This window comes from Rattus norvegicus, chromosome 10, assembly GCF_036323735.1.
Source record: "Rattus norvegicus strain BN/NHsdMcwi chromosome 10, GRCr8, whole genome shotgun sequence".
In the NCBI taxonomy this organism is placed as follows: domain Eukaryota; kingdom Metazoa; phylum Chordata; class Mammalia; order Rodentia; family Muridae; genus Rattus; species Rattus norvegicus.
The window spans coordinates 83,826,792-83,840,493 of record NC_086028.1 but is presented as its reverse complement, the minus strand read 5'-3'; positions in this window follow the sequence as shown (position 1 = coordinate 83,840,493).

Here is a 13,702-nt window from a genome sequence, read left to right as displayed (position 1 = left end):
TTGCGATGGAGTTCTGAACTATGCCTAAAGATTTGTTTGTTTTTATTTATGTGTGTGTTTTTGCTTACGTGTGCATCACCAACATGCAGAGCCACAAGGGGGTGACTGAACCCCGGGAGATAGAGTCGTAAGCTGGCATCTGGGTTCTGGGAACCAAACTCTGGCCCTCTGCAAGAACAGCAAGTGGGTTTGTTGGTGGTGGTGGTTTGGTTGGTTTAGGTGTTCTCTGTGCAGCCTTGGTTGTACTGGAACTTGCTCTGTAGACCAGGTTGGTCTTGAACTCACAGAGCTCTGCCCACCTCTGCCTCCCGAGTGCTGGGATTAATCCATGTGCTACCATGGCCGACTCATGAATAACAAGTGTTTAAAACTTCTGAGCCATCTCTCTAGTCCTGATTCTTATTTTGAGACAGGGTCTCCCTTTATAGCCTTGGTTGGCTGGAGACTCATTATGTAGACCAGGCTAGCCTTAAACTCACAGAGATTCTCTTGCCCTTTGCCTCCCAAGTGCTGGGTTTTGTCATGAGCCACAATGCCCAGATGAAAAGTCTACATAGCATGTGGCCATCACCATACGGGGATCTCTTGCTCTGTCTGGCTCAATCTCCCCCTCTACTGGTTCTATGTGAATCAAAGCTCCTTTTTAAAGGTTTATTGTAAGTGTGTGAGTGTCTTGCCTGCTTGGGAACCACTGCATGCAATGCCAGAGGAGGGCGATGGATCTCCTGGAAATCAAACAGCAAGTGCTCTGAACTTGGTGTGTGTGTGGTGTGTGTGTGTGTGTGTGTGTGTGTATGTGTGTGGTGTGTGTGTGTATGTGTGTGTATGTGTGTGTGTGGTGTGTGTGTGTATGTGTGTGGTGTGTGTGTGTGTGGTGTGTGTGTATGTGTGTGTATATGTGTGTGTGGTGTGTGTGTGTGGTGTGTGTGTGGTGTGTATGTGTGTGTGTATGTGCGTGTGTGTGTGTGTGTGCGTGCGCACACGCGCGCGCATCATGTCGATCGACTCAGTGCCAGCAGAGGCTAGAAGAGGGTGTCACATCCCCTGGGTGGAATTACAGACAGTTGTGAGCTACCATGTGGGGCTGAGAATCGAACTTCTGAAGGAGCAGCCAGTGCTCTTTTTTTTTTTTTAAAGATTTATTACATTTATATGAGTACACTGTAGCTTCTTCAGACACACCAGAAGAGGGCATCGGATCCCATTACAGATGGTTGTGAGCCACCATGTGGTTGCTGGGAATTGAACTCAGGACCTCTGGAAGAGCAGTCAGTGCTCTTAATCCCGGAACCATCTCTCTAATCCGGAATCAAAGTTCGTAGCACTCAATTTTAATGGCACACAGTTTTAAGATGTGTCCAGCACACCATGTATCTTTAAGCTGGATTCTGAGGTACTGCAGGGAAGATGAACTGAGGAATAAGTGAATGAACATAATTTGTAGACACTAAGAAGTTAGGTTTGGTATTGAGTTTGACTATGGCTTGTTGTTGTTGTTGTTACTATTTGGAGATTTTACTGTCCTGGACACTGAGTCAGGCCCTGTATGTGTAGTATCTCACTTAATCTTCTAGGGTAGTCCCATTTTACAGACAGGACAACTGAAGCTTCAGAGGGCTTCAGCAGCTTTTGCCCAGAGTCTAGTTCAAATAAAAGACAGTTCTAGCCAGCATGGCGACTCATACTTGAAATTCTAGTATTCATGAAGTTGAACCATGAGTTGCAGCCTAACCTGGGCTATAAACAAACAAAACAATCCACAAATAACCTTAGTCTCCAGAGATCATCCCCTTTTGCCGTGGGCATGGGATGTTCGGAAGCTCGAATCCAGGGCCTTGCCCATGAGATCACCACTGAGCTACATTCCCAGCACTGAAGTCCTCATTCTTCTTTTGGACACAGGGTCTCACTTTATAGTCTTGGCAGGCCAGGAACTTGCTGTGTAGCCGACTTCGAACTCACAGTGCTGAGGTTAAAGAAGTCTGGCTTTACCGCTGTCTTTGACACATTTAGAACCGACGAGTGGAAGATCACTAGCGTGCACTGGTGTGGGCTTCGTTCCAGTTCTGTTTTGGACCTGGTTTCTTTCCCTCCCAGATCCCTGGTTTCCAGGGCTCGCAAGAGAAGCAGAAATCGGTGGGCCGAGGTTGCCCTCTGGTGGCGGAAACCAATACAGTAGCATCTATGCCCTCTGGCGCCCCCAGGTGGAAGCTGAGATGTGGGTGAGAAGAGAGCAGGCTGCAACCCAAGGAGGGGGGAGGGGCCGCCTCAGCCGCCGGCACCTGGAGACCCCCTGCTCTGGCCACTGCCTGGTGCCCCCCGAGGTGCCAGCTGAGGCTGCCCCCGAAGAATGCCAGCTGCCGGAGCTCGCCGCCTCCCACTCCCTCCACCAGCCTCACACACACTGCAATCCCGGTCCAGTCGGCTGCTTCCATTCCCCGAAGAAGAGGCCCTAAAGTTAAAACAGCTGTTAATTTATAAACCAATTTTTCCGTGACTGCTTAATAAATCGCCAGCAGCTGCTCTGCCCCCTCCTCCTGCCCAGGCACCCGGCCCCGGGGGCTGTACGGAGAAGCTCAGGGCTGCCAACATACCCCTCCTGCCTCCTTTGCCCATCAGCCCCCAACTTACCCCTAGGGCCCCCAAAAGGGGAAATCTGGGTGAGCCCAGCTTCCCTGGTCTTCAGCAGAGGGCTAAAATGAAATTTTTTTTTTCTGGAGGCTATCCTTCCCAACACCCCAGTGCCCCTCCCTAAACTCCCAGGCCCAGAAGGTGGCAGTGAGGTTTTCCCTAGCTCTGGGGAATGAGCGGGCATAGCTTCCCTGCTGAAGTCCCCTTGGGCCACTGGGAGGTCAGAGGACCCTGGTCTGGCCCAGGGCTCATTTTTGAAAGTGCTGGAATCTCAGTTTCCCTGCCAGGGTCATCCCTCCGACAGATGCTAACTGCTTAGCCCTGCTTTTCCCTCAAGGGTATGCTGAGAGGAGGCAGAGGGTATTGGGATAGCACCCACTCCTGAACGATGATGCCCCCTTCTCAGGAGCATGGTAAGACTTGGGCCTTGTGAAAGATTCTCTGTCCAGTTCTTCCAGTGGGGAGAAAGTAACTGGAACCCTCTCTGGAGGAGGGTCATGAAAGGAACAGACTCTTTCTCCCTGTGACTCCAGGTCCCTACTGTCCCAGGGTGAAGGTCTGCTGCTCTAGGGATCTGAGACCCTGCTTGGGACAGGGACATCAGAAATCTGGCCACACCAGCAGCTTTGTAACATGGAGCTGAAGGACCAAGCACAAGTCAGTAGTTCAAACCCTGGGCTAAGGCAACCCCAACCGCCTTCCTTTCCTCACTGCCTCGATTTATAAAAATGGGGATAATAAAATCACCGTGAAAAGCAAATTGGTGCACATAAGCACACAGTAAAAGAAACAAACACAGGGGTTGGGGATTTAGCTCAGTGGTAGAGCGCTTGCCTAGGAAGCGCAAGGCCCTGGGTTCGATTCCCAGCTCCGAAAAAAAGAACCAAAAAAAAAAAAAAAAAAAAAAAAAAAAAAAAAAAAAAAAAAAGAAACAAACACAGTAAAAGGAAAGCCCATTGTGAATGTGCCACCACCTTCCTCTCTGCTGCACAGAACAGGTGGGAACTCCTGTGGGCCCCCTAAACAACAATCAATCAGGGGAGTGAAACCTCCCAGGGTGTGGTCAGATGCGCAGAACCATCCCTTTAATCCCAGCACCTGGGAGGCAGAGGCAGGCACAGGGCTGGGAGTTTGTGGCCAGTCAGGAAGGGCTACAGAGCAAAAGTCTGTCTACAAAAAAAAGTTCCTGGCTTTTAGAAGAAAATGAAGATCATGACTCCAGACAAAATTAGGGGAATAAACCCCAGATGGAGTTCCTGGGTTAGTGTCCTGCGTGGGCTTTCAGTCTCTGGTCTCCTTCGTCCCCGGACCCCTCCTCTAGCAGCTCCCGCCCCTTCCCAGCCTGCAGCTGGAGAAGGAGAGGGAAAGCTCCTCCCCCTCGTGAGCTCCTGCGGTCCCTGCTTCCCAGGAAGAAAGTTCTCCCCACAGCTTTCCAGCTGAAAACCTATTTCCTCTCCTGTTCCCTGATAATCAGGGGCTGCCGTGGTCCCTTTCTATCCCTCCCGCTGAAGACATTGAGTGAACCTGGCTTTACTAGATGTGTGGTCCAGAGAAACTTGGTCCATTTCCCTTGACCCTTGGGTTCCATGTGCCTAAAATGGGGATGCCCCCAGAGCCTACGACCCGATATCCATGAGGATGGGATGGGATCTTGCCCAGGAACCTGGGCGGGAGCTGTGGCTGTGGTGGAAGAGAGGGCAGAGTGTGCGGTGTGGAGGGAATACAGATGCGGAAGCCCATGACACCAATCCCTGGTGGGCCACCTTGGACCAGTCTCGGAACCTCTCTGTGATCTTATTTTCCATCCATAAAATGGGGGAAGTTAACAGAGTCTGTCTCAAAGACATCTAGGGCTCTTGGGACAGTTCCCCAACCGCACTAATGTTTGCTGAGGTGTGATCAGTGGGGGCCCCTGAGGCTTTGCCCCTATATTACTGCTGTGCATGTTGAAGAAGGAACTTAGAGTGTAACTACAAGTGAGCTGCAGGGCTGGGGCGGTGGTTGTGGCTCAGGACAAGACCCTGGTTCCCACCTACCCATTTTGCCCACCTCTGGCATCCCCCTAGACTTTGGCTTGGGACCACTCTGATCCCTCGGCCGCCTTTAGTCAATGAAGCAGCCAGCCCTCCTCCCTGTGCCCTGGGTCCAGACTATGTCCTGGAAATAAAGCAGGGTCCCTGGGGCCCACTCAAGCCGAGGACCGCTCTGCCAGGGTGCCAGCTGGTGCCCACGGGGGCGGGGTTGCGGTTTGATCATGTGGAAAGAGAAAGCTGGAAGCCCCCCTAACCTTGATGGTCACCACAGGAAACAAGAAAAGCCTAGGGGTACCGAGGACATTCTCTAGGAACAGGAGATGAGATTTTAAAAAATGACCTGTCCTGCGCCTCAATTTACCCAGCCATCCAAGGAGTGGAGTCTTCATTCCCTTATCCCAGGTTCTCTGGGGCTCCAAAAGCCTTGCCATTGGCCTCTCACAGCTCCGTGCCCCCTTTCCTTTCTTAAAGAAACGAGGAGGCTCGGCCTACTCCCCGCCCAGATTCTCTCCTTAGAAGCTACCCCGGGGACCCAGGGCCAGGGGCAGAGAAGAATAGGGGGAAACCGCAGGCTCAAGACATCCCCCACAGGGAATAGGGATTCGTCTCAAGTCCGCCCAGGGTGCCAGCTCTGGCCGGGATGACCCGGAGCTCCCAGTCCCTGCCCCTTTCCCGCCTCCTCTGGCCCTTTAAGAGCCTCTCCGCGCGCTGCCGTCCCGGATCAGCCAGAGAGACCATTAAAATTTTATGCAGAATGAAAATGGGCCAGGTCTCCAGCTTCCTCGCTCCCATCCAATGATTTATTACTCGCAAATACCACAGAACTAATTAGTATAGTAATTAATTAATACGCATTTGCATATTTGCATGTGCAATTAGTGCAGTGGAGTGATTACTGGGAGAATGAGGGCCCCGGATTGTCAGATGTGAGGGGGAAGTGGCCTGGAAAAGAGTTAGTGGGAATGAACTTTGCAGGGAGCGCGGGGCGGGAGCGCGGCTGGGGCGGGGCGCCGCGCGGGCTGCGGGGTGCGGAGCCCGGGCGTGGGGAGCGCGGGGGCCCCCCGCGGCCTCCGACTGGGGGCAGGGGTCGCGACCCCGGCGCCCCGCCCGGCCGGCCGCGCCCGCCCCGCCCCGCTGCGTGGCACAGCTCCAAGCGCGCGCCTGATTGTTATGCATTGTGTTCCTCGTCGCGAGCGGAGCCGGGCGGAATGGGGCTGGCACAAGCTGTCTCCCTGCCACGCGGCGGTGGCACCTTAAAGGCGCAGCGTCCTCTCCCTGCCGCCGTCCCCGCTGCCCCCGCCTCCGAGCCCAGGCCACCGACCGTCCCCTGGCGACCTCTGAAGGTCAAGGTGGGCGCAGAGGCCGCCCGGAAGGGTGCGGCACGGGTCAGGGGCGCGCGGGGCACGTGCCACGGAGCCCGGCAGGCACGAAGTCAGAGCTGCAAGCGCGATCCGGCGGCTGGGGCGCACCGGGCGCAGTGCCAGGCGCGGACGGGGGTGGTGAGGCGAGAACCCGGAGCTAGGCAAACGAAGGACAAGGAGAATGAAGCAGCGAGTGGCAGGGGGCCCGCCGGGTGCCAAGGGCTTTCTTGGGGGAGTTTCTGCGAGGCCTGGCTCCTCTCTCCCGGTTTACAGCGGAATGAGAAGGAGCGATGAGGCTAAGCTTGGGGCCTGGGACCTGCTTCTTCAAAAACCAGCTGGAAGCCCAGAGCCAGAAGAAACAATGTTTCCTTGGGAGTAATCAGGAAGGACTTCCTGGTGGAGGAAACGCTCTCTCGGAGGATGAGGAAAAGCGGAGCCGAGGTCTAAGGACCCTATCCTTTTCTGTGCACAGAGGAAGCCCTGGCAGTGTGGAGACCATCTTATGCCCTGGTGTTTTGGTTGGGGTGGGGGCAGAGATGGGGGTGAGTTAGACAGAGAGCAAGTCTTGAACACAAACACCACCAAGGGCCACTCATTTTCTTCTCCGGGGCCAGGTCCTCTGTTCCTAACATGATCACCCAAACTTCAGAGAGAGGGACACAGTTTATGATCTTGAATAAGCCCAAGACTGAACCTCACACAGCTTGGTTCAAATCGGGTTCTGGGCAGGTGAGATGGCTCAGCTGATAAAGGGGCTTGCCGCCAAGCCTGAAGACCTTAGTTTGATCCCCAAGCCCCACATGATGGAGAAGAGAACTGATGCTCCCAAATTGTGTTTCCGATTTCAGGTGTGTTGAGACATGTGCTACACACACACACACACACACACACACACACACACACACACACACACTGACCTTCGTCTTACATTACTATCAAGTGCTCTGATGTTTCAGGACAGAAGCAGCCCCAACAATGTTTTGTTTTGCAGTCTCACCCTATAGCCCAGGCTGGCCACCAACTGGTGATCTCCTGCCTCAGTCTCCCAAAGTCTGGGATTATAGGTGTGGGCTAGCACGCTCAGTTACGGCCCTAATATGGAGTCTCAGCTCTGCCAGTCACTTATTGTGGGGCATTAGAAAAGCTGTGTGCCTGCACCCCGCTTGCGGATTTTTCTCTGGAAGATAGGAGGCCACTCCCTCCTACCCCTTTCCCTCTTAGGGGAACACTGTGGAGAAGCTTGCAGGGCTGGGAAGTGTAGCTCAATGGGAAGGAGAGGTCCTGAATTCCATCTTCAGCACCAGCCTGGGAAAGAGGAGGAGGAGGAGACATAGGAAGTGGAGGACGGAGGGGAAGGGGAGAAGAGGAGACAGAAGCTAAAACCACCTCCACCTTTGAGACCAAAGTGGTCTTCACTGGCTCACCCTCCCCTCAGAAGAAGCAGTGGCTACGCTTGGCACCTCTGTCCTGAGGACCAGCCTTCCCGGGATGAACCAAGATGTCTCTGCTTAAAGGCTGACTTCTAGCCCTGGCTGTGCCCACCACAACACCCTGTCCGGGTATCCCTTTAAGACTTTCTCCTGTGAGTATCAGCGCTGGTACTGTTCACTGTGAGTCTCCAGTGTCCCCAGCTCTGGTGCCAGACTCAGGGGACATGCCAGAGAACTGTCCAGTAGTGTCAGCTCCAGGATTCCCCAAGCCAGACTTACGGCCCTCATTTGGCAGGGAGGTGACTGGGGAATGGAAGCAGGAGCTCCCGTCGTCGTTCCCCAGCCTGGGCCCCATCCCTTCTACCAGGCTCAGCCTGTACACTCTGTACCCCGGTGTCCTTCTGGTTCTGGTCAACCCCTCAGCTCTGAGGCCCTGGTGGGCAGGTGACACTCTTCCCCTGTTACATCCGAGCAGAAAGAAGGTCACATGATTTGATCAAGGGGAAAATGATGCCAAAGTCAGGGGTCTGCTGCCACTGCCTCCATCTGGCCTTCCTGTGAGGACCCTGGAGTGGGGGCTGGGAGAGGGCCAGAAGCAAGACCACCTACTGCCTGTGCAGAACCCTGACAGTGAAGAAGAACAAAGACCGATGGCAGAGAGAACCCCAGGAACAAAAATATTTGAAAACTAAAGCGGATCCAGGGCTAGAGGCAAAATCAGCCACATCAGGGATGGCCAGGGGCTGAGGAAGCGCTCACACCTGTTAGCTCATTTAAAGCTCACTGCTGCCCCCAGAGGCAGGCCTCGGTAACTGTCATGCCCATTTCACAGAGGGGAAGGCCAAAGAAAGAGGTAGCTCTGTAGTTGGTCAGTTGTCCTCCTCCAACACAGAGGAACAGTTCTTTGGCACCCCAAGGCATTAACCCCAAAGGTTATTCTGTGTTCCTGCCTTCCAGTATAGTAGAGCACTGAGCCTGTTACCCAGCCTCCTACGTGGTCTTCCCGGTGGTTGTGACATTTAGGCAGAAAGCGGTAGATGTGTGCTCCTGTGGGAGAGCATGGCAAAGGTTCTGAGGCTGGGAACAAGGTGATGAAGTGTGGCAGGACAGACCTGGAGGACAGCATTGGAGTTAGAGAAACAGAGGAAGTACTGTAGTGTAGGAGTACACATCCAGGTGTGTGAGTACACATCCATGTGTGAGAGTACACATCCATGTGTGTGAGTACACATCCATGTGTGCGAGTACACGTCCAGGTGTGCGAGTACCACATCCAGGTGTGTGAGTACACATCCATGTGTGTGAGTACACATCCATGTGTGAGAGTACACATCCATGTGTGTGAGTACACGTCCATGTGTGTGAGTACACGTCCAGGTGTGCGAGTACCACATCCAGGTGTGTGAGTACACATCCATGTGTGTGAGTACACATCCATGTGTGTGAGTACCACATCCATGTGTGAGAGTACACATCCATGTGTGTGAGTACACATCCATGTGTGTGAGTACACATCCATGTGTGTGAGTACACGTCCAGGTGTGCGAGTACCACATCCAGGTGTGTGAGTACACATCCAGGTGTGTGAGTACACATCCATGTGTGTGAGTACACATCCACGTGTGTGAATACACATCCACGTGTGTGAGTACCACATCCATGTGTGTGAGTACACATCCATGTGTGTGAGTACACATCCATGTGTGTGAGTACACATCCATGTGTGTGAGTACACATCCATGTGTGTGAGTACACATCCATGTGTGAGAGTACACATCCATGTGTGTGAGTACACATCCATGTGTGTGAGTACACGTCCAGGTGTGCGAGTACCACATCCAGGTGTGCGAGTACCACATCCAGGTGTGTGAGTACACATCCATGTGTGTGAGTACACATCCATGTGTGTGAGTACACGTCCAGGTGTGCGAGTACCACATCCAGGTGTGCGAGTACACATCCATGTGTGTGAGTACCACATCCATGTGTGTGAGTACACATCCATGTGTGAGAGTACACATCCATGTGTGTGAGTACACATCCATGTGTGTGAGTACACATCCATGTGTGTGAGTACCACATCCATGTGTGTGAGTACACATCCATGTGTGAGAGTACACATCCATGTGTGTGAGTACACATCCATGTGTGTGAGTACACGTCCATGTGTGTGAGTACACGTCCATGTGTGTGAGTACACGTCCAGGTGTGCGAGTACCACATCCAGGTGTGCGAGTACACATCCATGTGTGCGAGTACACATCCATGTGTGTGAGTACCACATCCATGTGTGTGAGTACACATCCATGTGTGTGAGTACCACATCCATGTGTGTGAGTACACATCCATGTGTGTGAGTACACATCCATGTGTGTGAGTACCACATCCATGTGTGTGAGTACACATCCATGTGTGAGAGTACACATCCATGTGTGTGAGTACACGTCCATGTGTGTGAGTACACGTCCAGGTGTGCGAGTACCACATCCATGTGTGTGAGTACACATCCATGTGTGTGAGTACCACATCCATGTGTGTGAGTACACATCCATGTGTGTGAGTACACATCCATGTGTGTGAGTACCACATCCATGTGTGTGAGTACACATCCAGGTGTGGGAGTACACATCCATGTGTGTGAGTACCACATCCATGTGTGTGAGTACACATCCAGGTGTGGGAGTACACATCCATGTGTGTGAGTACCACATCCAGGTGTGTGGTAGAAGATGCAGCAAGGCAGGACTCAGCCGTGTTCTGATCCCCATCTTCTCGAAAGAGTCACATTCCCTGGGTGATGATGGCGCAAGCTTTTACCCCAGCACTCAGGAGACAGAGACAGGCAGATCTCTGAGTTCAAGGCTAACCTGGTCTACAGAGTGAGTTCCAGGACAGCCAGGGCTACACAGAGAGAAGCCCTGTGGTGGAAGAGGGTGAAAGTCACATTCACATATTCCAGCTGGGGGTGGGTCTCAGGGGAATTACTGAGCTGAAAGACTTGAGGACCAAACAGGGAATCTACTCCAGGTCAGGCACCAGGGTCTGATACAGCCTTGTGGCATAAGACCTCTCAGGCCATCTGAGAGGACCAAGGAGAGGACCACACCCCCTCCTTCCAAGTCTATTTGACTAACCTATGTGTGATTTTGCTTTGCTTTGTTTTCAAAGCAGTTCCCACTATCCCAGATCAGCCCAGACTCTATTTAGCAGACACCAACCTCGAACTTCTGTTCTTCCATCTCCTGGATGCTGGGAACCAGGATGCTGGGGACCTGGATGCTGGACCCAAGAACTTGACAAACTTTCTGCCTACTGAGCTACACTCCGAGTCTCCCGGACGGACATTTGTACCAGGAGACCCTGGTTTTCCTGCCCCAGGAGACTCAGAATGACTCCCCTGTCCCCGTCTCTCTACAGCCTAGTAATATGGGTGATGTGAGAGCCCCAGACTAAAGACATCACAAATAGGGGCTGAGACAAAACAGAAGAAGAGCAAGCAGCAGAGAGGAACCTTCCAACAGGAGAGCAGCCCTGAAGGAGGCTGGGGAGGGCTCCCCAGAGAAGGTGTCTGGGGAGCCTCTTGGTGAGAAAGATGAATTTGAGTACTGGGTACCAATACCCATCTGGAAAAGTGCTCATCTCACAAAAGCAGGGTGCAGCGGTCAAAGGTTACGGGGCAGAGGTCACTACACTTTTGGAGCAAGGGTACAGCCTGAGGCGACTGGCTTGGCTGGAGGACTTAGCCCTCTTCCACCTGTCATTTGTCTCGGTCGCGGTCGCCAGGCAGCTGTGGTCTGTTGCGCGGCTCTCAGCTCCCGCTAGGCCCTCTCAGTGCTGGGTGGGACTGAAGCCCAGCCTAGGGCGCGGCCAGGGAAGTGCAGGAGAACCCGGGTAGTGAGCTGGGGTCAGGACAGGAGGTCCACCCGGAGGAGAGGACTACATCCCTTCAGCCTCCCCTCCCCCTCCCCATTGGCACCACGAGGCACGCAGCCGCATATCACCCGTGCCAGCCCTCACCTCCCGGCAACGTCGCCGCATTCTCAGCCACGCCATCTGGCGTGCCCGCCGCTCCCCGGCACACTGCGGCGGGCGGGGGAGGGGGCAGCGGGGCAGGTGCCCACCCTGGAGCCAGGAGGAAGCGGCAGGTCCCCCTCCCCCAGCGTCCTTTGCGCTTGAGGTGGGGCAGGGGGCTGGGGAAGGGGGAGGGTGGCAGGTGCTCTCAGGCTCCGTGCATCCGAGCATCCGAACTGCTGGAGCAGGCGCCCTCTGGGCAGTGCCATCGGCCCCTCCTGCCTCCTCCCCCAGCACAGCGCCTGCCAGAAGCTCAGGACTTTGGGGGTCTCCACTCCTGCCCTTCCCCCACACCTAAGGAGGAGGCCAGCCTCTCCTCACCTGTCTGCCCAGCCAGGGAGGCCCCAGGAGATGGATGCCTGGCTGCAGCCAGGGGATTGGCACCTGAGTCTGACCCACCTGCTCCCTAAGCCTGTTGTGATGGGAGATCAAACCTCCCTCCTCACAGGGCCACCTACCTGTCTTATTTGCGGGCTTGGGGTGGCTGGCTAGCTGTCCTTCGGTGGGAGGGTCAGAATGGAGGGAAGCATTTACAGATTCATGTATGTATGATGTATTTGAGGGGTAACAAGGAGTGTAGAAGGAGCAGTTTTCTAGAACATTCTTCCTGTCCCCTGAGAAAGATTCCCCTAGTCTGTTCAGGAATGACCGGTCTCCTCCCTGCCACCCTCTGCCCTGTCTCTCTCCTCCCCCATGCTTACCTCAGCCCTCTCACCCCTGCCCCTCAGGTCCCAGCTGAAACAAAATGGCCGCTGCCCCTCTGAGGCAGCCATTTTAGGTGCCCAGACTGTGGCCTCCCGTGGGATGGGGCTATGTCTCCATGGGAACCTCAGGCCCCCAGCTCCGGGCTCCCACCCTGAGGTGTGGGCAGCAGAAATGGAAGTCTTCCAGGCCTGGCTGAAGTGCCTGCCACTCTCCTTTGCCTCTCAGAGACCTGGAGGGGACCAGGCCCCTCACCAACTCCCTTCCCCCAATGCCACGGGGAGGAACAGATGGCATCTCTGGGTGTCCTTCTCCTTTCGTCTCCTTCCTTCCATTTCTGGCTCTTTCTCTCTCTCCGTCACTGCATCTCTGAGTACAGAGAGGAGCGAGCATGTCCCAGCGTGCTAATGCCTGCTTGTGTGTATGTGGACACACGTGTTGTACCTCTTTCGAGCTCATGTCTGAGGCAGGCCCATCCTACACCTCCCTCTGTTCCAGTTTCCCCCTGGTTTTTATTGTATCTTCTAAAAAAGATAAAGTTGAAATGTGTCGAGTGAGAAAAACTTGTTCCGTTTTTTTTCTGAAGGAGGAAAAGAAGGGTCAGGAGACGGGTTCAGAGGGATCAAGTTCTCTGTACCCCAGGCCTGACCACCCAGCCCCCTACCTCAAGCCTTCCCCTGCAGGAGCTTAAGGAGGCCCCTCAAATCTAGAGAACAGACATGAGAGACCAAGGGACAGAGGGATAGGTAGCCCTACAGAGTGTTCCCTCTCCTAAACAAGGTTTTGTCTCACACCCAGAGGACCCCATCAGACCTCAGTGGGCGTAACCTAGTCCTTGGTACAGGGAGGAGGCAGGGGCTACCTTTCATCCATCCATTCATTCGTACATTCACCCACTAATTTAACAAAAATTTTGATTCTTTGTAGACAAAACGTTCCAACTGGGGATCATATGCAAGAGATTAATATTAAAAAACAAGTTACAAAATGTCCTTTTTGCTTGTTTTTTTTTTTTTTTCCTAGACAGGGGTTTCTCTGTGTAACCCTGACTGCCCTGGAACTCACTCTGTAGACCAGGCTAGCCTCAAATTCACAGAGATCCTTCTGCCTCTGCCTCCTGAGTGCTGGGACCAAAAGTGTGGACCACCACTGTCCTGAGCAGTGTCTTAATAATAAAACCTGGCAGACTGGAGAGATGGCTCAGTGGTTAAGGGCATTGGATGCTCTTCCAGAGGTCCTGAGTTCAGTTCCCAGCAGCCATGTGGTAGCTCACAACCACTGGGTTCTGATGCCCCTTCTGACATGCAGGTGTACATGAAAATAGAACTCTCATACATAAAATAAATAAATCAATCTTTAAAATAAATAAATAAATAAAAGCTGGCATTTATGGGAAGGTTATTTTATTGTTGGCCCTATGCTAAGCTCATTAACCTATTTGTGCCAGCCAGCATCCCTATAAAGTGGGCAGACT